This window comes from Pleurodeles waltl, chromosome 4_1 (assembly GCF_031143425.1).
Source record: "Pleurodeles waltl isolate 20211129_DDA chromosome 4_1, aPleWal1.hap1.20221129, whole genome shotgun sequence".
In the NCBI taxonomy this organism is placed as follows: Eukaryota; Metazoa; Chordata; class Amphibia; order Caudata; family Salamandridae; genus Pleurodeles; species Pleurodeles waltl.
In genome coordinates, this window is record NC_090442.1 from 776,392,038 (window position 1) to 776,415,403 (window position 23,366).

The following is a 23,366-nucleotide window of genomic DNA, read 5'->3' on the forward strand; positions in this document are numbered from 1 at the left end:
GCAATCACTCAAAAGGACACTGACTCTCTGAGGAGGGCCAAACAAATGCCCCGTTTTATGTCCCTCATCTTCTGGGATGGTAATAATAATTGAGCCATCACTGAGCCAACAATTCTATACTATGAGACAGATTCAATACCAATTTTCTCTTGCTCAACTCTTGTAAGAGGTGAATCGTTCAATTCAGATGGGTCATCAACAGCACTTCATCATGGGCCAACAGCATCAAATCAACTAGATAGACAATCACCTGGATCCCCCTCAAAAGAAGAGTCTCTATGACTGGTTTCATAACCCTGGTGAATCACCGAGAAACGGACGACTGGCCGAAGGGAAGCACTGTGTACTCGTGACAGTGATACTTCCATTGAAATTGTAGAAACTGTCTGTGTGGGGTATACATTGTGATGGTTAAAGGGGTCTTTGAGATTCAGATGCTGTTGCACAGAATTATCAATGGCCTCCACCAGCTGTTCCCCCATATAGTATTTTTTCCTCAGTGTAGGACTGATACTCTTTTGAGTAAGAGACTCCAGAGTGCTCTAATATAGCACCTGGTCCACAAGGGTAGTATCAAACGCCTCCCTAACAATACACAGGGCAGATTGAAACTAGTATCTTAAGTACCGTAGGTGAAGACACCCCAAGTCTCAAAGTGGAAAATCGGTGAAACATGCTCTTCAGGCAAGCCTGTAATTGTAATTATACAGCACAACCAGTCAAGTCACTAGGACGCAATTAGAAGGCAAAATCAGGTCAAAGGATGAAGGCAGTCCTGCAGCGTGAATGGGGGGAAAAACTTGTATTTAACAACCATGAGTCCTGCTTGTTTCTAACCTCCTCTTAGGATAATTTGAAATGTACATGAGAAAGAACATCAAACTTGTGGTCATGAAAATAGAAAGAGGACTACAATTTAAATCCCTGATGCTAGAGCGTACCTCTTCCTCCATTCTGGTCTAAAGAAGGGCAAAAACTTGAGCACAATAAATGAACCAACAAATACCAAAGTGGAGAATATAGCACTTTAGTAACCCAACAACACACAGAACATAACAAGCAAATGTCAGGAATTTAACTGGTGGCTGCAGCAACAAAGAAAGAGGAGGGATCTTGGTCTCTGTGATAAAGGGTTAGGTTGGCCCTCATTGATTAGAGGTTTTATGGGAAGTGTAGTTTATATGTTTAACTGTTTTGATTGGCTGCTTTCATTTTACAGTAGAGAAAAGAGAAGCATAATCTGAGCTTCAGGTCCTGACATTAGGTGTCATAGCTGGCCCACCTTAGGTAGCGCAAAAACAAAAGAATGACATTGTATTTGTTGATGCAAAGAAAATCTGAAGCCAATGTAAAGAAGAAAAATCTGTCCACATTAAATGTCTCCAATAGAAGACTTGTGCACTAATCCAAGGAGAAACAGAGGTAGGTTGTTGATAACAGTGTCATAGCTAAGATCTACTCTAGATGTTGGCAACAGAGAAATTGCTTGCTCTCATGCTTTCCTATGAAATTACTGAATACCGAATAGGTCTGATATATGTTGTGAAACCCTTTGTACTTTTCAGTTGCTGCTTTAAATAAACCCAGTGGTCAGTATTGTATGGTAACTGTTTTTTCCAGCTAGAGCTGAAGGCCAGCATGCCATTGCTCCTTGGATTTATCCCTGTCCATTTAGTGCCTGTTGCCCCATTTCCATCCATGTCCCCGTCTTCAGGCATCACTGCTACGTCCGTGTGTTCCACTTTTATTGGTCATTGCTCTCTTCTTTGTCATCTGTTCTGTGTCCTGTGCAAACTACAACTTGATGCCTGGAGATTCAACAGCACCAGTCAACCCCATTTGATTTACCTCCTTAAGTAGTGTATGTTATCCTGGTTGCCAGGTGTCATTCTACAAATACAAGTTATGCAGGACAAGTTTGTGGCTTGGTTTAGCTCCCGTAATATAGACCCATTAAAAGCCAAACTGTTGAATGTGTTACTGTTCATTCTCTCTTTGGCTGAGAAAGGACTTGCAGTTGGCACTGTTAAGGGTTACTTTTCTTTCCTTTCAGTCTTGTGTTTGCCAGCCCAACCGTCCTTGTTCAAATCACCTGTTATGATAATTTTCTCAAAGGTTTGGTTCATGTGTTCCCCTTAAGCCTTTTGTGATGTCACAGTGGGACCTTACCTTGGCCCTTACTTTTCTGATGTGTACGTCGATAGAACTGCTGCACAGCTGTCTCCTACAATGGCTGACCCAGAAGATGTTTTTCCTTAAGATAACAACAGCACGTCACATGAGTGAGCTTCAAGCTCTGTCAGTCCAGCTGCCTTACTCCATCCTCTTTCCATACAAGCTGGTTGTGAGGGCCAGAGACACTCTTCTCTCAAAACTTGTGACTTCACTCTATCAATGTCCTTTGCCCCTCCTCGTTCTCAAAAGAGAAGGAGTGACTCCACTGTTTGGACCCTAAAAGAGCACTCAGTTTTATACTGATCGTACTGAAGCCCATTGGGTAGATGACCAGCTCTTTTCGGGGTTCTCTGAAACAAAGAAAGGCAAAGCTAGGCAGAAGTGGCTTTGTGCAGTTGGATAGTCCTCTGATTTCAAATATGCTATGCAAAGGCAAATAAGCAACCTCCAAAAAGAGTGAAGGCCCCTTCCACCAAGGCCTGGGCTGCCACCATTGTGTGGCAAATAGAGTGCTTTTTCTGGATAGCTGTCTGGCGGCAATGTGGGCATCAGTGCACGCCTTAAAAAAGCAATACTGCATTTACAGCCAAGGCTGACAGGAAGGGCGATTTGGCTGTTTGATCTGCAGGATGTTTTGATCTGAGTCATTTCACAGACCCACCATGAGGGTTTGTGTTAGTTGGGTTTAGAGAAGCCTTAATGTTTGTAACTGCCACACAAAAATCTGGTGAAATCCTCACATTTCTTTTCAAAGACTTTTGCTATAAAAGTAGATTGGGTAGAAGATTAGTAGCTGTTTTATTGCCTTCAAATAGTTGTTTTGGTCTGTATTCAGCAACGTCAATTGGGATCTGATATAAGTGCATTTAACCTTGAAGCTATGATTTTGCAGTATTGTGATGCCAGACATATTCTATATTTCTGTGTTTTATTTTCTTTTAATTTATTGGGTTGGATATCTAAGGAGCTGGTTTATTGCATTTAATTATTTTCTACTTCTCTGGGTTGAAGTGATTTATGAATACAGATACTGTGTCACTGTAGCTGGCTGTTGCTTTGTTAACATCATGTTCACTTGCATGGCAAGGGAGACAAGAGAAATGCATGAGGCAAGGCTGTTGATATTTATATTTCCAATGTTCCAGAGCCACACTTGTGTTCTTTTTGGTTGCTTGAGTAGATAGATGCAAGTGAGGAAATCAGAAAGGGAATTTGCAATTGGGATGACCAGTCAACCAGGATGGTCAATTAACTAGTAGTTAGTCTTATGTGCAATAATAAGATCAGGGAAGGCAACATTTTATTTAAGTATATACTGTTCTTATTAAACCATCCTTGCTTACATCTTACCACCTTAACATCCTCCTTTTAGTTTATTTAAACTGCACATCTTGAATGCCAGAATACAATCTAGAATGAATCATATAATATAGTCCAATATCAACTTCTTGATTCTCCATGCCCTTCAATCATAGTTGGAGGTATATAATTGAATCGTTATATACTTTGTACTTTTACAGGGCTGTAGGCAGCGTTTCTATTAGAGTTACCATATTCAATTGGGATAATTTTAGATACCATTTCCGTAGGCTATTAATATGCGAGGGGTCAGTAAAAAAGTGCATCTCATCATTGACTTAATGGAGGGTACACTGGCGTAATCTTAATCTGGAGTTGCCTTCTGATCAGTTAATTGTAAAGTGTCACACTCAGAGGATGCCTAATTTAACCCCAAAGATAAAGGTTTCTAATAATGTTGGAGAAAGGGACACTAGATCTAAGTAGTTTACACCACCAATGGGTAGTTTATTGCGCATATATTTCGGGTCCAAAGCTCTATCAAACAAAAAAACAAATGTGAAAAATATAATATTCTTTTACCATATTTCTTTACTTACAGTCACTGTTGATTTTGAGCAAGCACTGGGATATACCCAATTTGAACTGAAATCAAGATCCAGTTGAACTGCTACATAGCAGATTACTTACCACCAATGGAGATGACTAGCTTGCTAAGACATCAAAAAGTTTTGTAAAGACAGTTGATAAACTGCTGCTTTGTTTGATAAAAAAAATGGCCGGTAAAACTGGTCTAACTGCTGAAACCTGAGCCAAGAACTTCTCTCTCAGCTCCTTCCGCACCTCTAGGACTTGATATATAGAAGGTACACATTTTTCCAATGAAAGCATTCTGCTCCAGGGTTGGCAATTTCAGATTCGATACATATGCAGCCTGCTGCTGTCTTAGCTTTTGTACCATCTGCATCTCTTACCTAAAATGTACACTGTAAGCACCAGAGTTATTAATTACTGCAGCACTTCTAGTGGTCAGGGCTAGAAGTGACTCAAAAGGTCAGTTGACTGACCTGTACAGGGACACAACAAGCTTCGAGAGGCCTGCCCTCCAAATGCCCAGCGCCAACTGGACCTGCCTGAGCCCAGCTACTGACCATTGCTGGAATTAGTCTTGATCCCCAAGAGCTACCCCCAGGTGCTTTTCCTGAGAAAAGGTTAAGATACAGAGGTTTTGGGCTCCTCATGACTACAAAGAGACCTCTTCTTTCTGGAAATAGACTGTCTGCAATGACTTTTAATGAAAAGCTCCAGTGGGACCTGCTCTTCTTGCCGACAGTGACCATTCATGACAGCTCCTACTGCAAGAAGCAAGGGTGAGAAAGCAAGGGCTTTATTAAACTTGAGAGAATAACAAAGTTTTGAGATGCCTGTGAAACACAGAATATGTATCCAGACTCACAATATATAGGGAGTGTGTTTATTAACCTGGCTGCTGCCACCAAAAAGGCGCAGCCGCCCCAGCTAGGCTTCTAGAACCAGGGAATGAGCACCTTCCTCAGTGCTGCATATCTAAGCTTGCTACTTGGAAAATACCAGTTGAAGGTGGGTCTCAGGTACCATCGGCCTGATGAAGAGCCTTATAGAGCAAGCATAGAGCTTTGAAAATCACCCGCTTCCTCACTGGTAACCAATGCAGTGAATGCAATCACTCCCTAACCGAAAGATATTTCGGAACTTCCAGGACCAGTCATGAAGCTGCACTTTATATGACTTGGCGCTTGTTAAGAGAGTACTGGTTGGCTTTAAAATATAAAGTGTTACAGTAGTCTAGGCAAGATGTAATAAGGTCAATGACCACTGAAACTCTTAATTCTCCAGATAAGAAGGGGAAAATCGTATTCAGGATCTTAATAATGAAGAAGCAGGAGCTCACGGTTCTACTGACCTAAGAATCAAAATTAAGGGTGTTATCATAGATCACACCAAGATTGTTAGCATTTGCTTTTCTCTTCAGGATTAAGTATTATATTCCACCTCCACACAGCATGTGTTATCAAATTGAATCCAAAATATTGGCTTTACCAATGCTTGTATATATTGAAACTATTGTTCCCTTCTGCCAAAAAATCAATGGCATACTTATGCTTGCTATTTTATTAAACAACAGAATCAAGGAGCTGCCCGATGTCACTAGGTTGAAGTCATTAACCCTTTTTTGACTACAGATAACTATTTGTAACTCTGATTTAGTGTTTAAGGGAGTTAAATTGACTAGGATTCTTTGGGAATGAGTCCCTCACATACATCAGCTTATGCAGCACAACTACCATACAGAGATTAGAATTTGGTAAACCAGGCCTCCATGCTACTACAGAGCTATGATGAAGGTGTATGGTACTCAAATCCCTAACAGCTCCCAGGACCAATTATGCCTTCTTTATTCTTCTACACTGGACCACAAAGGACTTTTTATTCTCAGTTGTTTGAAGACAGGTCTACGCATTACCAAGTTGTGACTCCCCAGTTACCTCTGTGCTTTTGAGTGCCTCCAGTAGTTTGGGCTACGTATCATGGCACTCCCAGTGAAACCAGACACAGGAAGAATTTTAAGCACCATTATATACAAGCACCGATCCGCTCCTCGGCCACGGCCTCCAGCATTGCATTAAAGCTGGCCTTCAAATTTCATAGAATCAATGTCAAGATATTTTAGGGTCATTGCCAATTTTTTTTAACTCTGCCTGCCTGCCTGCCTGTATACAGAAGCTTCACATTGGAGAAACTAGATGACAAGAGAAGTTGTAAAAAAAGTGCCTTCTCGTATATATATATTATGAACAATTCTGAAGATTAGCAGATTATTGGCCTTTTCCTTAAGCTTCACTCTCAAATCCATTTTCTTCTTCACAAAACGATGTGTGTTTAGGACATGCTACTCAACAAAATCTAGAACTAATGGCTCTTTCAAAGAATACTAGTCCCTATATCTGGCTTCTAAACTAATAAAAAAACACAAAGGAGCAGGAAGTGTCCTCCCAAGGCACAGACCCATCAACCCACCACACAATCAATGGTAATGGGCTGCTCCATAAAGCAGGTAATTCTTCCCACTAGGTTATCAATTTTACATATGCTCAACTTCAAATAAACACTACATCACAGATACCTCCCTTTTCCTTAAAAGAGGCTGTTTTAGGCTGATCCAATCCTTTTGGTATTCATAAAACATTGATAATGTACTCCAATTATTTCATAATAATTTCAAGATATTGCTGATATTTGTTGTGCCTTAAAAGGAGGTGTATACCTCGAAACAAGTGTTGGTTGTTTTTTTAATTTGGTAACATATTGTTGCAAAGCAGTACAATAATAAAATCAATCTTCATTTTGAAGTAATTGGTGTACATTGCCAATGTTTTAAGAATACTAAAAGGATGGTATCAACCAAAAGAACCTCCTTTAAGGGAGAAGTCATTTTAATGCCGCATCAGTGAGCTTTTGTGTTGGAAGTTTAGGGGGGCCAGGCTCACTGTCTCCTGACACCATCTTCTTGAACTTAAAGATATCTCCTTTGCCGCCTAGGTGTGGGGTGAGATTTATAAACAACCTTTTTGTTGTTGGGCACATGGTTTTTAATGGCATGCTTTCAGCTTGTACTTCCATCATTAACTTATCGGAGAGATGACAAACTCCTCCAGGCAGGATTTATGCTAGGGCAGGTTCGGTTAAACTTTTCACCTAGCATGTAAGAGTGTGAAAACACTAGGCATCAAAACTACAACAGTCAATTAAATTTACAACATGACTCATTTAGCCACATGAATGATGCTCCAAGCTGAAATAAGGGTTTGTATTACAAGTTAATGCTCAGAATTAACATAAATGATTCTCAAAACAAGATTGTAAAGATACAAAATCATATTAGGCTGCCTAAACTTCAAAAGAAGTTCAGACAAACTAACATTAAAGCACTATAATCTCAATAACGACATTGCATAAGAGCAATACAAAAATCTGAAAAGGTTGAAACCTGCGCCGTCTAATCCTATTAGTAATTTAGCTTGTTCGAAGCCTGCAATCTTTAGTAACCTAGACAAGGGGACTCCCTATGAATTAGCAAATCCATTTAGCATGTGCTTGGACAAACATGTAGTGTGGGCAAGAAGGCAAAAAGTAAAAAAAGGACAAAAAGAATTGGGAAAAAGGAAACCTGGGGAATCAAGAGACTAAGGGGGTCATTATGAACATGGCTGTAATGACCGCACCGCCGGCGGTGGCTATATTTACCACCGACGGCATGGCAGTGCAGACCGCCATATAATAATAACAGTAGTGAACTGGCTGCAAAGCAACCAGTTCCCTACTACCCACCGCCAGGCCTGAATCAACCACCGGGCCTACGGTAGCCCCTTTCGACCCGGCGGTGGAGCCCAGACCGGCGGTGGGATAATGATCCTATTTCCACCATCATACTGGTGACAGGAATGCTCATTCCTGTCACCAGTATGTGACATGCTAGCCCCCCCACTGCGATAACCCCCATATACCCCCCAAGCCCCTGGACACCCCCCTACTCCACCCCCTGGACCCTGAAATCCTCCAACATACCCCTCCTTCCCCAGATCACCCTGTGGGCCCTCCCCAACCCCTCTCACCATCCCCCACCCCCCACCTCCGTTTAGGCCCCCCCCAAGCCCCAACCCCCAAAAACACATGCATGCATACATAGACATACACACACATTCATACACGCAGACACACATCCCCCTTCACAAACACACACGCAAACCCCCATGCATGCACTCACTCTGCTGCTCCGGGAGGGAACGGGCTCCTAGGATGCTGCTACGCCGACATTGCCGCATCTCCATACTCCATATGACTGCATCATTATAGGTGTGGTGTTGGCTGGACTGATGTGACAGAGAGGGTGGAGCAGCGTCCACCCCCACCAACGTCCGCCAACATGGCCTATGGTGGCCCTCACCGCCATCAATGGCGGTGAGGCTCCAGGCATCATACTATGGTGGGATGCCTGCCGCCGCCACTGGCAGTCTTCCGTCGATGGTCAGCACGGTTGGCGGCAGGGCATCCAGTCATGTTCTAAATGAGGTCCTAAGTATGGTTGACAAAATGTAGATAAAAAGGGAAATCGTCAGCATTCAGAAGCTTGGTCAAGAGTCCTCTCCTTTGGGTCAGGGGAAAAATCTTTCAAAGTCTCAGCGAGGCATTTTAGAGGGGCAAGGGGTAGAGAGGGCTATACCTGTCAGAGTCCAAGGGGTTCAGTAAGTGGTAAAAAGTGGGGAAGAGGTCTGCAGGGTCTGGAGTGGGGCTGTGCTCTGCTGCAAATCCATTTGGGGAACGGTAGGGCAAGATGATTTGCCCGTCCATCACTCCATATGACACAAAAGGTGGAAATATCCAATGGCAACAAACTCAGACTGCAACATCAGTGAGAATCCTCAGGATCTTCATGTGAACGGCTTCCATCTGTACTCTTCCATGCAAATTTGAAACATTTGTTTACATATTCATTCCACAGTTCCTGAATGTTCAGGGCTCAAGGTTTTGCTCATAAGCTTGCTTTGCCTAAAACAATAGAATATCTAGCTTTCTCATGAGAACAAAATCTAAAAGAAAGTTCCAGTTAGCAAAAATGACTAAACATTTTCTGTACAGTCACGAAGCAGAGCCTTGCAGGCGTCACATAGGCTAATGCAAATGAATTGAAATAACACATTAATGGATGCATTTAATGTCCATTGAGCATTTCCTAACCGTAAATTCATTATTAATGAGCTGTTATACTTGCTCAGATATTAACATAAATTCTAAATGAAAAGACTCACTATAACACATTACTGCATTCTCTAAGTTTGTCTGTTACTTTTAAAACATTTTCTGCATAAAAACTGTTATAGTTTTAATGGAAATTGTTAGCTAACATCATGAGCTATAACATTAAGACAAATTAATTCTTCAAATATAAAATGAAAATGCGATACAACATGGGTTTCAACTGCTAACCTAGAGTGAAATCATGTTAATAGGGCTTTTCAGTGCACAATTTTACAATTTAAATATTAGTGGTTTGGTTAACATAATGCAGAGATTGTCACACATAGATGATTCATGTGACATGAGGGACAATACTAAGATTTCTGCTATATCAGTCCCCATCTGATGGCGTATCAAGCCATTACATAAAACTTCAACTCTCATTTTTAATGAGACAGCTCAAAATTTCAGAAGTGTTCCATGAAAGATCTCCTGGACTCCTCTAACTGCTTGATGTCACCATAATAGATGCATTGTCTAGTCTCCGTCTCAAACTCTTCTTTTCTCTCTCCTCTCTTTGTTTTGACTTCTTTCAGTTTCAAAATCAACTGATAGAGAGCAACTACAACTAGGGCACACAGGGATATAACTAATATAAACATCAAGATGTTTTCGATCAGTCATTTTCCTAACCTTCCAAACCACTTTCCAACTGCTGAAATCCACTACTAATCACTTCCCAGGCACTTGTCGCTTCTAATGCCTTCAGGTCCTCTTTCAATCATGGCATGTTCGAGATATACTTCCTTAAGTCCTTACTATTATCAGGAAAATAAGTGTAGCACTGTTGAACTTGTACATTATGCAATTTGCAAGAAGAAAATCTAACACAAGACGATTTTGTAAAGTCATTGACCTTAGGGTAAGCATTTCTATGTCTATTAACAAAAATGCACCTGCAGTGTCAGTACAAAACTTATCTAAAATTGTCCATAACTTCCTTATCTTGGGATCATTCAGAATAACAGCTGCCTATGGAATTAAGGCACCAAAAATATCATCTACTACTTCTGAGGCTGGCACCTCTCTTGACTCAGGTGCTTGACTTCTTATCCCAGACCGGATCATTAAAATGGTCATGATAAATCTTAAGAAAGACTACTCCTAGATAACATATACCATACCAACCTTTCGGAAGCTTATAATAGGCATTTTTCTCACAAAATAAATAAACACATGGTCTTGTGGGGTGTTGTCCAGCTAAAATAAAAGTCACCAAACTTTTAAACAAAAACACGTCTACATTCACTAGTCCCTACGAAAAGTGTGTCAGTCTTTGCCTTGGGTCTATATATAAGTAATTTCCCTATATGTTGCCAATCAAATGCTAAGAATCCTTACTTTCCAGTTACTGAATGGGCTCATTCTCTTTCCCAATCTGGCAATGCCATTCCCTTTTCTACTTTAGCTTTCATAGCTCTTCTTCTGTCTTCAATTTGCCCAATGAATTCCTTTTCTACTGGGGTCAAAATACAGATCAGGTTGTTTCTGTGGGCAAATAGAAACCTCCAACCATGTCAATGGTTTTCACCTTTGCAATGCTGCTCATGTGTTTTATGATCAGGAAATTGAAAAAACTAAATCATAATTAGAGTAACAATACTGATATTACTCCTCCAAGTGTTAATCAGATACTATGATAAGTGATTCCTTCACAAGCCAATGATGGAAACTGTGTGCATACATAGCAATCTCTAACGTCCATGGTTTCTACATCTTCATAGAATAACTTATAATATACATTTGCAGACAAATCACCTCTGGATCCATCTGAGTTTAAGTCTTTCTTACTCTATAAGGTTTCCATACCTTCTATTGGGCTTACAATAATTGGGACAACTGTTGATCTGACCCTCTCTGAACTACTAGATGTGGGTAAACTCAATCCAATCAATAAAAATATGTTCATGATAATTGTTACAACTAATAATCTTACACATATGTAAATTTGTGCTTCTAGTGTGCTCCATGAGTTGTCTAATTTCAGACTAACAATCCAAATTAAAAATCAAAAACTCAAAATACAAAAATCAAAAATACAAAATGGCTTCAATATATCACAATCTCTTGTCATTCCTTTTTATTCATGAGCAAAGCTAATATTAAAATTAGTCTTTTAAAAAAAATCTAATTATTCACAAAACGTTCCTTGATCTTTCAGAAAGTTCATCAAGTGTTTTCTCTACTAGCAGATGTTCACAAGCTTCTAATAAATGTCAAATGTCTCTAATCAAAGCACAGCTCTTAATCACTAAAATTTACTTAAAAAATATAATGGACCTCATTAAGAGTTTGGCGGTCCCATTGCAGGACTGCCAAACTCCTGGGGAGGATGCCACCCCCATGGCGGTGGGTTCCCCCGCCCTATTACAATGTTCCTGCAGGTCTGACCGGTGGAAACACTGCAAAATAGCGTTCCCACCAGTCAAACCATCAGAGGCAGTGCTATGTGATAGCACTTGACTCAAAGGTGCTGAGTCCTATCTCGTAGCACAGAGGGGGTGGACGAGTACCCTTGGAATGTGCACTGTCTGCTTAGCAGACAGTGTGCACTCCGATAGTGCTCGGCAGGGGGGGCCTGCACTACTCATGCCATGCTCCCCCCTGTGGCCCCCAGCACACCCTCACCACCAGCCTTTCCATGTCAATCAGACCGACATGGAAAGGCTGGCAGTGAGGGAGCCAACTCTGGCCACCATCATGCCACCGGGAACCATGTTCCCGGCGGGGCTGGCAGTGCCCTGGCAGATCCTCCCACCAGGGCTGTAAATGGGTGGTCGGACTGCCTGGAATGCATTGGTCCAACCATTAACACGAGTGTGGCTCTCCTCAGACCGTCACACTCATAATGAGGCCCAATGTCTTTGTTCATCAAGCAGCAACTAAATTTCAAAGTTCAGTTACCACAATCACAAACTCAAGAATTTGTAACTGGATTTTAATTGTTAAGACAAAAGGTTGCAAACTCCTTTTCTCATTCATTTGCAGCAAAATATGTCCGTTCCCCGGCTGAGCATTTACGTCTTGGTACTCTTCTTCTCTTTGATTCCGAATTACTCGACTCTCAGCATCACTGTCACTTTGAGTTGACTCTTCAGTTTCTTCAGCAATCCTCAGGGGGACTTGTACAACTGGCACTGTTATTTTCACTTGGCCAATTGTCTCCTGGTACCGTTTTTTCTGAATACAGCATTTGGGGCCAGATGTACGAAAGGATTTTACCCATTCTGTGTCTATGGGAAAAATCTTTCGTACATATGGCCCTTGGTCATTTGTCAGTATCTGAGCTCTCAAGAGCCAACTGATTCTGTCTCGACCCTTTTGTACCGACTATTGTTGAGTCACTCAGATCCCCCTCAGACCATACTTGAGCCGTAGCAGCCACTTGTCCAGCCCCAACAGCTTGACTAACCTTTTTTTTTTTTTAAACAAATTTTATTGGTATTTTGAAACAAAATCAAATATTCCAAGGGCAGCTCAGCAAACTATTGCATGGTCTCTTGGATACACAGGAGATAGACGATGAGTATGTTTCTGTATCAGTGTCCACATTCAGGGCCATGAGGGTGTCAACAAGATTACCCCAAGCTCATACACTATCTTCCCCTTACCCCTTTTCAGTTCCCTGAGCAGCACAGCTCCTTCCACACCTGTTCATTTGAGCAATTCTTTCTTCCATTTAGTAAGCCTATGCCCTTTAGGTGTTTTCCATTGCATCACCTGTTTTCGTTTAGTGAGGACCAACGCCAAGTCTGTGGAGCATGTGGTAATTTTGTACTTATTAGGCCTAGGAAAATCCCTCAGGATGCAATTAATAGGAGTACAGGGAATCGCCTGGAGGGTCACCTTATTAATATAGAGTATTACTTTTTCCCAGAACCTAGCTAGGGAAGGTCATGCCCAAAACATATGGTAAATGTCAGCTTTAACCTCGCCATATCTAGGGCACGTCTCCATTGCTGATGGATAGAGTCTATTAACTTACCAGGTGTTAGATAGGCCCTATGTAAGAAATAAAAGTTAATGAGTTTAAACGTGGAATTACTTGCCACAGTGTGGGTATTCACCAGGATTCTATCCCAGTCAGCATCCATGATCTGTTGTGACAAATCAGTTTTCCATTTAGCTTTTACTTTATCTAAGGGTATTAAAACAATTGCAAGTATGGCCTTATATGTATCTGTCACAGCCTTGAAATGGCCAGTCACAGAAAAAAGCTGCTGGCAACCCTGGCGCACTGTAGGTTCAGAGTCTCCCATGCCCCAGTGATTAAACAGCTTGACTAACCTGATCCCTCTTGCTCACTCTAACCGACCCTACATGAACAAGTGCTGTATTATCTTGGGGGCCTGGAACTTTGCAAGTGTGGCTCGCATGTACACAGTTAGGGAGACCAGCACACTTCACAACATTACCTGATGGGCCACCTTCCAACGTGATTCCAAGCAGGAATTCCTCACATGTTTTACCACCATGACTCCTGGACATAGGACATAGCAGAGCTCCTGCTGCAGCTGAACTGTAGTTTCTCCAACCTGATGAGACACACAAGAAACTACGGCATTATGACATTGGCGGTAAGTCCCACTTACCGCCATGCCGACTACCACCAACATACCACCGCTGCGGCGGATTACCGCTACCCATATTATAACACACACATAGCAATCCGTCACTATACAGCCACACACACAAGTCTGCCAGCTCAAAGGTCAGTGATATACTGGCGGTATCCAAACCCACATCGTTACGCCAACAGAACTATGCCCACAACATTATGATCCACGAATCACCGCGGCGGATATTCAATGGCGCTAAACCATTGGTGGTACATACCACTGCGCTCAAAATACACACACTCAAACAAAACACCACTACATTGGTCAATTTAAATAACACACACCTGACAAACATACACACACCACACACTCACACCACTATAAAACACACACCTACATTACCCATAACCCTTTACGACTAGAATGAATTCCCACCAGAGAGAGATACAGCAAGAGCACCCACACAACCAGAGCCACATAACACATAACACCATCTTCCATACACCATCCACACACCTTACATCACACACCCCAAAACATCAGCCCACACCCCCTAACCAACACCACTCACACTACACCCATGGCACCGCAACAACACCCCAGGTTCTCAGAGGAGGAGCTAAGGGTCATGGTGGAGGAAATCATCTGATTAGAGCCACAGCTATTCGGACTACAGGTGCAGCAGACATCCATCGCTAGGAAGATGGAGCTATGGCGGAGAATCGTGGACAGGGTCAATGCCGTGGGACAGCACCCCAGAACAAGGGATGACATCAGGAAGAGGTGGAACGACCTACGGGGGAAGGTGCGTTCCGTGGAAGCAAGACACCAAATAGCTGTACAGAGGACTGGCGGTGAACCCCCGCCTCCTCCCCCACAACTAACAACATGGGAGGAGCAAGTCTTGGCAATCATCCATCCTGAGGGCCTGGCAAGAGTAGGAGGAGGACTGGAATGTGGTAAGGCAACTCTTTATTACTTTCACCCTCCCTACCTGCATGCGATCACATACCCCCACCCTTACCCTCACTCCCATCGCTCCACCACCTCCCACACACCATCACAACCCACCTATCCCAATACCAAGCCCTGCATGCAACACCAATGCATGGTCACCACCCACAGACTAGGGATCAGGGAGGACTTGAAGGACATCAACAATGGTCACCATTGCAGGGGTGAAGAAGAAAGAAAAGGTGGTTGATGCTATAGAGTCCGCACATCTGTAGTTATGATGACAAGCTAGTTTGACCAAATTTATAGTGTTAAGGTGCTAGATCCGGTATGACACCCAACCACCCAGGTGTATACTGCACTGGTCATAACGTAGTTATGAACTGTGCTGGAAGAATTCATTATGCAAAATACCAGAGCACACCAGAAGGTAGTCCAAATAATAAATGGCAAAGTCCATAAAGAAATTCTTCTTCTTCTTCCAATGAATGATCTTTATTTCTGGAGAGTATAGAAATACACAAAACAGCCAAGATGTGTTTCGTCCAAAGGACTTTTTCAAGGTGAATTGTAATGCATATGGATGAGATCATATGTATGAATATAGGTTGAGATGTAAAATGTCCAGCGAAGAAAAAGTGTTTTTTTACGAATAAAAATAGAACAGCAGATCACTGTAAGGTGGTTTCACGAGAAGAGTCTCAGGGCATCAAAATAAGTCGAAATATGCTCGAAAGTGGAAGGCCATTGTAAGCCCAAGCAAGGAGCGTGGTAAGAAAACAGGTCGGTCTGGAAAATCTGAAATTAGTTCATGGCAGACATGGCCAACACCATGAGGGAGGCAGTGGCACACAGCCGGGTCCCTACCACTAGCCAAACCGGTGAACAGCCCTTAACCTCTGCTGCCACTAGTGGACAGGAGGCCCAGCCACAGGACCAACAGGCCACTTGCACCCCTCCCCCTGCAGAAGGAGAACCACCACGCAAATGTTCCTATTGACTATTGCCAAGACCCCGCCAGGAAATAAGACTCTCCTTATGTCCCACCCTGTCTCCCTGTCCACCTTAAACTGCCATTGCTCCCCCTCCTTTGCCCCCTTGGACAATGCCCCTGTGATCCACATAGACTGGACTCTATCCTGGACTTTCCTCCACCATTACCCCAGCCCACTGCACATACCCCTCTACTTCTTAGCAATTAAATTAATACCCTTTGACAAAATACAAGTATGGAGTATGTCAAATGATTTACGTATGCATTCATTTAACAAGGTTTAAACATTGCAATTGTACAGTAATGTATACATAGGAATTACCTGTAGTTAGCTACAGTCAACACACCAGGATAGTGGGGCACAAATATCTGCAAAGGGTACAGTGAGTGGCCAAAGGGTACAGTGACTGGCCATAGAAGTGGGAAAATCAGCCTGCCAGTGACAATGTCAAACACAAAACTGTCAATTAAATGTGAAGTTACACTGTCTTACCTGTGTGTCATTGGAAGTATTGATGTATGATTGCACATCTGTTGTCCTCATCCTCATCCTCATCCTCTGCCTCCTCCTCTTCACAGTCCACAGGGTCCACTGCTGCCACACGGCCATCTCCAGCCTCATCCTCCTGCAGAAAAGGCACCTGGCGATGCAAGGCACACTGCCATGGCGGCCCAACAGAGATCAATCCAGGCTATGGCCTCCTCTCTGATGGCAGCCATTGTCCCTGTTTCTAGCCTCCCCCTCCAACGTTCTCTACCCAATCCCATTCCCCTCAACCCCAATCTATCCCAAGCACAGAGGAAGACCAGAATGCACACAAGACAACACACAGGAGTGGTTCAGGCAAACACAAGCACCACACATCATCCCACAGGCACTCACACAAGTACCATCCAGAATCAGACATAGCAACATCCACTGCCTCCATTGTGCCCCCCTCCTCCTTCCCATCCACCTCCCTCCCAGCTGCGTCTCCACTCACACCTGCATGCACTACAGCCTCATCCACCACCACCATCACCAGCACGCCTATCACTACACACCCCTCACTGGCAGTCACCACCCCCACGAACACGTCCCCGTGTCCTCTCCCACTGTATCTGTGCCCCCTCCTCCCAAAGTACACAAACGCAATCACTCAGACACCCAAAAGCCATCCACCTCACAACAGCATGCAGCCCATGCACCTGGCCCAAACACAGCAGACAGACACCTCCTACAACCACTTCCTCTTCCTCCACTCCCAAACCTTCACCCTCTTCCCGCCCCAAAGTCCCTAAGAAGCTTTTCCTCTCCACCGTTGACCTCTTCCCTACCACTCCCCCCGTCCTTCACGTCAGGCCAGGGTGGTCAGAACCCAGGCGAACACCTCAGCCACCAAGTCCACGGCCACAATAGTGTCGACAGCTACTCCAGGTGGGAGAGGATACCGGGCACCAGGCAGCCACACTGAAAGGGTCCCTGCACCAGGTGCTGTAAAGAAGGCCAAGGAGGCACCACGAGCTGCCTCAAGGACAGGCAAGGAGGCATCTGCAGCTGCCTCAAGGAAGGGTAAGGAGGCACCCCCATCTGCTTCAAAGAAGGGCAAGGAGGCACCCCCGGCTGCTACGGGGAAGGGCAAGGAGCAATCCCCAGCTGCTGACAAGAAGGGCAAGGGGCGTGCACCTGCAGGCAGGAAGGACAGAAGGCCTGGTGCTGGGACTCATTCTGAGCCTCCACCACCAACCATGATGGTTCAGCTGTCCGAGGCTGCAAGGGAAGGGCTGGAGCCTCCCCCCACCACTGCCAGCACTGCCACCAGCACCGCCACCAGCACCGCTGCCAGCACCACCACCAGCAACAGCAGCCCCAGTGGGCAGCCGTCCGAGGCTACAGGGGATGGGCTGGAGCCTCCCCGGCCACTGCCAGCATCGCCACAGCACCACTGCCAGCAGCAGCTCCAGTGGGCAGCCGTCTGAGGCTGCAGGGGATGGGCTGGAGCCTCCACCCACCACTGCCAGCACCACCACCAGCACCACTGCCAGCAGAAGGAGCTCCAGTGATCAGCCGTCCGAGGCTGCAGGGGATGGGCTGGAGCCCCCCTCACCACAACCAGCTCAACCAGCAGCACCAACACTGCCACCACTGAGCAGCCGTCACCGCTGGCGGACAATGTGTAGTCCTGAGTCCATGGGCTGTTGTGCAGTCTGGCACCAGCAAATCCTGTGGGTGTGACACCCAGGTAAGAGACTGTGACCTTGCACTCCCCAAGATCTGCATCACTGGGCACAATGCCCCCTCCAGAACAGGTAGAAGAAGCCATCCACTCACCCCATCCTCCACAGGATGTAGCTCACTGGGCACTATGCCCCCTCCAGGACCAGTGGAAGTACTCACCCATTTGAGAGACTGTGGCCTTGCACTCCCAAGGACCAAGCAGCGGGCAAATCACCCACTTGAGAGAATGTGGCCTTCCACTACCCATAACCAAGCAGTAGGCAAACCACCCACCTGAGAGACTGTGGCTTTGCACTCCCCAGGACCCAAGCAGTGGGCAAACCACCCACTTGAGAGACTGTGGCTTTGCACTCCCCAGGACCAAGCAGTGGGCAAACCACCCACTTGAGAGTCTGTAGCCTTGCACTCTCAAGGACAAAGCAGTGGGCAAATCACCCACCTGAGAGACTGTGCCTTTGCACACCCCAGGACCAAGCAGTGGGCAAACCACACCACTTGAGAGACTGTGGCCTTGCACTCTCCAGGACAGCACACAGGGCATGTAGCCCTCTCCAGGACAAGTGGCGTTGTACCATCTTCCGGCTGAGGTGCCCCCCCTTCCCTGTCCCCCTGAGGTGCCTGTCTGTTTTTGACCTGATGCCCCTGCAGTGTTCTCTCTGCGTTGTTGCAGGAGTGAGCTGGGGCCTTGGCCAATGTGTTGTGGCCCTGTGGCCCAAGGACATTGAGGACTGGGCAGTGTCCCTACATTTGTAAACATGTATTCACGTTTGGAGTTTGATGCACTTATACATTGTATTTTTACGTATTACACTCACTTTCTTCAAATCATTTTGTCCTTGCATTAATCCTGAGGAGTACGGGGTGAATATGTAATGTTACTGCATCTGCTTGTGTGTATGGTGTTGGGGGTGGGGGTGTTGCGTGTTGTGTGTGTGTGTGTCACTCTCTTTTCCCTCCCCCTCTCCCCTGTGTGCTAGGCGGTAGTACTCACCGTGGTCGTCTTCGCCGGCGTTGATGTTCATAATGAAGTAGAAGGTAGACGAGCATGGGGAAGACATGCAGCTCGGGCTCCATGGCGTAGTGGCTGTTCCCTGAATCTCCACAGGTGAGTCCTTTGACTTCTGAGATCTGTTTCCACCAGGCTTTTGATGTCGTTGGTACCGCCCTGGAAAAGGTGGTGGATAGGCCGGTCATAATACAGTGGGCGGAACATTGTCTTCCGCCTGGCTGTTGGCGGTTACCGCCGTGGTGCTTGTTGATTCCGCCCTGGCAGTCAGGGTGTGTTAAAGTGGCTGTCTGTCTGAGCGGTTTCCGCCGTGGTCATAATTCTATTTTTGTTACTGCCAGCCTGTTGGCAGTATTACCTCTGCTTTATCCACGACCGCCAGGGTTGAAATGAGGGCCTATGTCAGATAGGCCTTTACAATAATCCAGTACCAAGTCATCTGTAATGTTCACATGCACATTTGCAGGTACAGCTGCCAATCTCATGACCCTACCCATGACAATTTAATGAGGCGACAAGCCAGTCTTTCTGTCAGGTGTACTTTGCATACACATGAAAATAAGATGCAATACGTCTGGCCATTTCAAGGTAGTGGATGCACACACGTTCATCAACCTAGACTCCAGAGTACTGTTGACTTGCTCCACCAATCGAGAAGCCTCAGATCTGTAACTGCAATGTAATCTTTGCTCAACTTGTAATGCCAATCATAATAATTTCAGGACCTCACTGTTGAAGTTTGTCCCTCTGTCTTACTCTAGAGAAGCACCGAAGCCAAATCTAGGAATCAGTTCCCTAAGTAACAGCTTTGCTTCTATGAGACTGTCATCTCTTCTTGTGGGGTAAGCTTTAACACAACGAGGGAAACTGCATACAATGACCAAGATATATCTCAGTCCATCAAATACATGTAGCTCTATAAAATCTAACTACATTCTGTAAAAGGGTCCTCCTGATCTGCCTATGTGACTCTGTGAGTACTGTTCATTTCCTTACATTCATCTGCTGGCATGTGAGACATCTCTGGCACACAGCTTTTGCAATCAAGCTGAATCTAGGATTAAACCCTGTCTGCCTAAAAGTTCTGAATATTGCATCTCAACCTACATGAGTCTGTTCATGGTAGTGTCTAGCCATGGGTGGTAACAAACTATTTGGCAGCACAGTTCCTCCATCACTTGAAACCCAAATACCGTCTTTGCCTCTCTTGACACATCCTGCTCTAACCCAGCTGCATTTCTTCCTCTGTCACTTCTTCCTGCAATCTCTTAACTTCTTCCCAAGTATCAACAGCAGTTAACAGGAAATTTTGACTTGTCTCATCATTTGTTTGATTGTTCCTCTCTCCATTAAAGAAAATGCAACGTAGAGCGCAATATCTTGCCACTTCATCTGCATGCAAATTTCCCAGCGCTACATAATCAGTAGAATTTCTGTATGCAACATATTTCACAATAGCAATTTTCGTAGGCAGATGTAATGCATAAAAAAAATGATGGACTTTGTCCCTATTTCTAATTTGTGGTCCAGAAAAGGTCATAAAGCCTCTTTGGGACCATAACTGTCCAAAGTCCTGTTTTGTTAAAAGACCGCTGAGGTTGTAATGACCACCTATCAGTGGAAATTGTCCCTTTCAGCTGTTCAGAAACACAGCATGCTCTAGTAAGAGCAACTAATGCAGCTACTTGGGCATAAAAGACTCCTTGAAGACAGATCACACCCAAGACTGTACAGCCTTCATAACCAGCTCTCAGTGTACAGTCTTTATCTCTTAAACAGGAGCAATCAACAAACATGACATAGGTGGTCATTAAAACCTCAGCGGTCTTTTAACAAGACTGCTGAGGGACCGCCGTGCGGGAGACCGCCAGTAGTGGCGGTTTGCCGCTCGGCGTATTATGACAGTTGGCTGCCCTCCGTCGTTTTTTCCGACGGTGAGCCGCCAACAGCCATACTTGCGGGCGGCGGGGAAGTGGAGGTTGCTCCACCTCCACCGCCATGCCAACAGAACACCGTCCAGCTAATCACGTCCTGTGATTCTGCGCGGCGGTGTTCTGTTGGCGGTGTTGTGTCGGCAGAGCTGCCCCCATGGCTCCCGTCCCCTCCCGGCGGATCGACGGAACAGGTAAGTCGATCGTCCGTTAGGGGAGGGGGTTGTTACATGTTGTGTGGGTGCATGGGGGTGTGCGTCTGTGTATGTAGGAGGGTGTGAGTGCGTGTCTGCTTGCGGGGGTGTTGCGTGTTTTGGGAATGAGTGCATGTATGTCTGTAGGTATGTCTGTGTGGATGTGTGCGTGAATGTGTGCATGTGGGTGTACGTGTCTGACTGCGTGTGTGGATGTTGGCATGTATGTCGGTGTGTGTGCGTGTATGTGTGCTGGTGGTGCCTGCGTGCATGTCGGGTGTGTATGTGTAAGGTAATGTCGGGGGTCGGGGTGGGGAGGGGGGCCCTGCCACCTTTGGGGGGTGGCAGGGGTGGTGGGGGGTGTAGGGGAGGGAGTCAGGGTGGGGGTGGAGGGTGGGGGAGACCCCTATCTGATAGTGCTTAGCGCCATGGATTTCATGGCGGTTCCTACCGCTGGAAATTCACGGCGGTAAGCCGGGTCACAATTCCGGCGGCGGTATTGTGACGGCTGCCGGGCTGGAGACCCAGGTCTCCAGCCCAGCGGTCGTCTCCGCCCTGGCGGGCGAAACAGGGAAGCGGCGGATGACCATTGCGGTAACCGCCATGGTCATAATTCTAAAAAAAAAAACGCCAGCCTGTTGGCGGTCTTACCGCCGCTTTAACACCGTCCGCCAGGGTTGTAATGACCCCCATAGTCTTTATCTGTTAGGGGAATGTCTTGAATACCAGGTCTTGGCTTGGTGCATAGTTCACTAACATCGGGACAGGCATGCTCACCCTCATCAATACAATCATTAACATTTTTAACAGGGGTAGGTAATAAGTTAGAAGGCTTCAATACAGTGCATCTCTTCAATGTAATCTTGGGAGCAGTGAGACTGACTTGCTCATTGTGAGTCAAATGCTCACAGTAAGATACTGTGTCTTGGTCCGGGTTAAAAATATCTCCACAAAAACATTCAGGGGGTAGCCTTTGCACTGCTCAATGCATGAAGCTCAGGACTGCAACTGCCTTTAAACAACCAGGCAGAGCTGAAGCCACAGGATCAAGAATTGCAGAAAAGTAAGCCACAGGCTTGTTTGCACCTCTGTGCAACTGAGAGCGCGCATCCTTCCCTCTCACAACAATACAAAGTGAAACATGTATTATAATCAGGCATTCCTAGAGCTGGGGCAAGGCAGAAATTTTCTCTCCACTCTTTGAAAGCAGGTTTGCAGTTGGCATCCAATGGTACCGGATCAGTCACATCTTTGTGTGTCAGCCTCTGTAAAGGCTTGGCGAAAAGGGGAAAGTCTGGAATCCACTGATGACAGTAGCCAACCATTCCCAGAAACATTCTGACTTCTTTCTGAGTGGTAGGGGAATTCATTTTCAAAATGGCCTACATTCTTTCATGCGACACCTTGCTTGGACCTTTCTCAACGAGGTGACCTAAATACAGAACTTCTCTCTTACAAAACTATAATTTTTGTGGGGGGAACTTTATGTCCATTTTCTCCTAATGATTCAAGAGAGCAATTGTATCTCTCCTACAGGCTACTTGCATGTTTGATGCGACAGGTAGGCCATCAATATACTGAATGAAGGGCATCTTAAGTGACTCCAGATTCTTTTTCAAGATCTGCTTAAAAATCGATGGACTCTCAGTATACCCTTATGGAACTCAGCACCATGCCGAAAAATGACTTCCAAACTGAAACCCGAAGATAAACTTCCTCTCCTCGTGCAATGGTATAGAGAAAAACACTTGCCATAGATCAATCACTGTGAACCATTCTGCTTCACATGGAACTTGAAATAAAATCACTGCTGGATTCAGTAGCACGGGACAACATGGGATGATAATTTCATTCACCTAAGGACCTGGACTATGCAGCATTTTACATTGGGCTTCTGCGGTCCCAAAATGGAAGAGTTACATGGACTTCCCATTATCTCCTTTAGAATTCCCTGTTCAATTAGACAGCTTATCAGGGGTGCAATTCCTGCAATTGTCTTGATGACCCTGTTATATGTGGGAGTTTTTGGATACACTGCATTTGGCTTCACTGTTATTTTTACAGGTTCAACTCCTTTAATTAGTCTTATCTCCTTTCCTGAAAAATCCCAAACTTGAGGTGACAGTGGTGGTCATTATAACCCTAGCGGACGGTGTTAAAGCTGCGGAGATACCGCAAACAGGGCGGCGGACAAAAAAAGG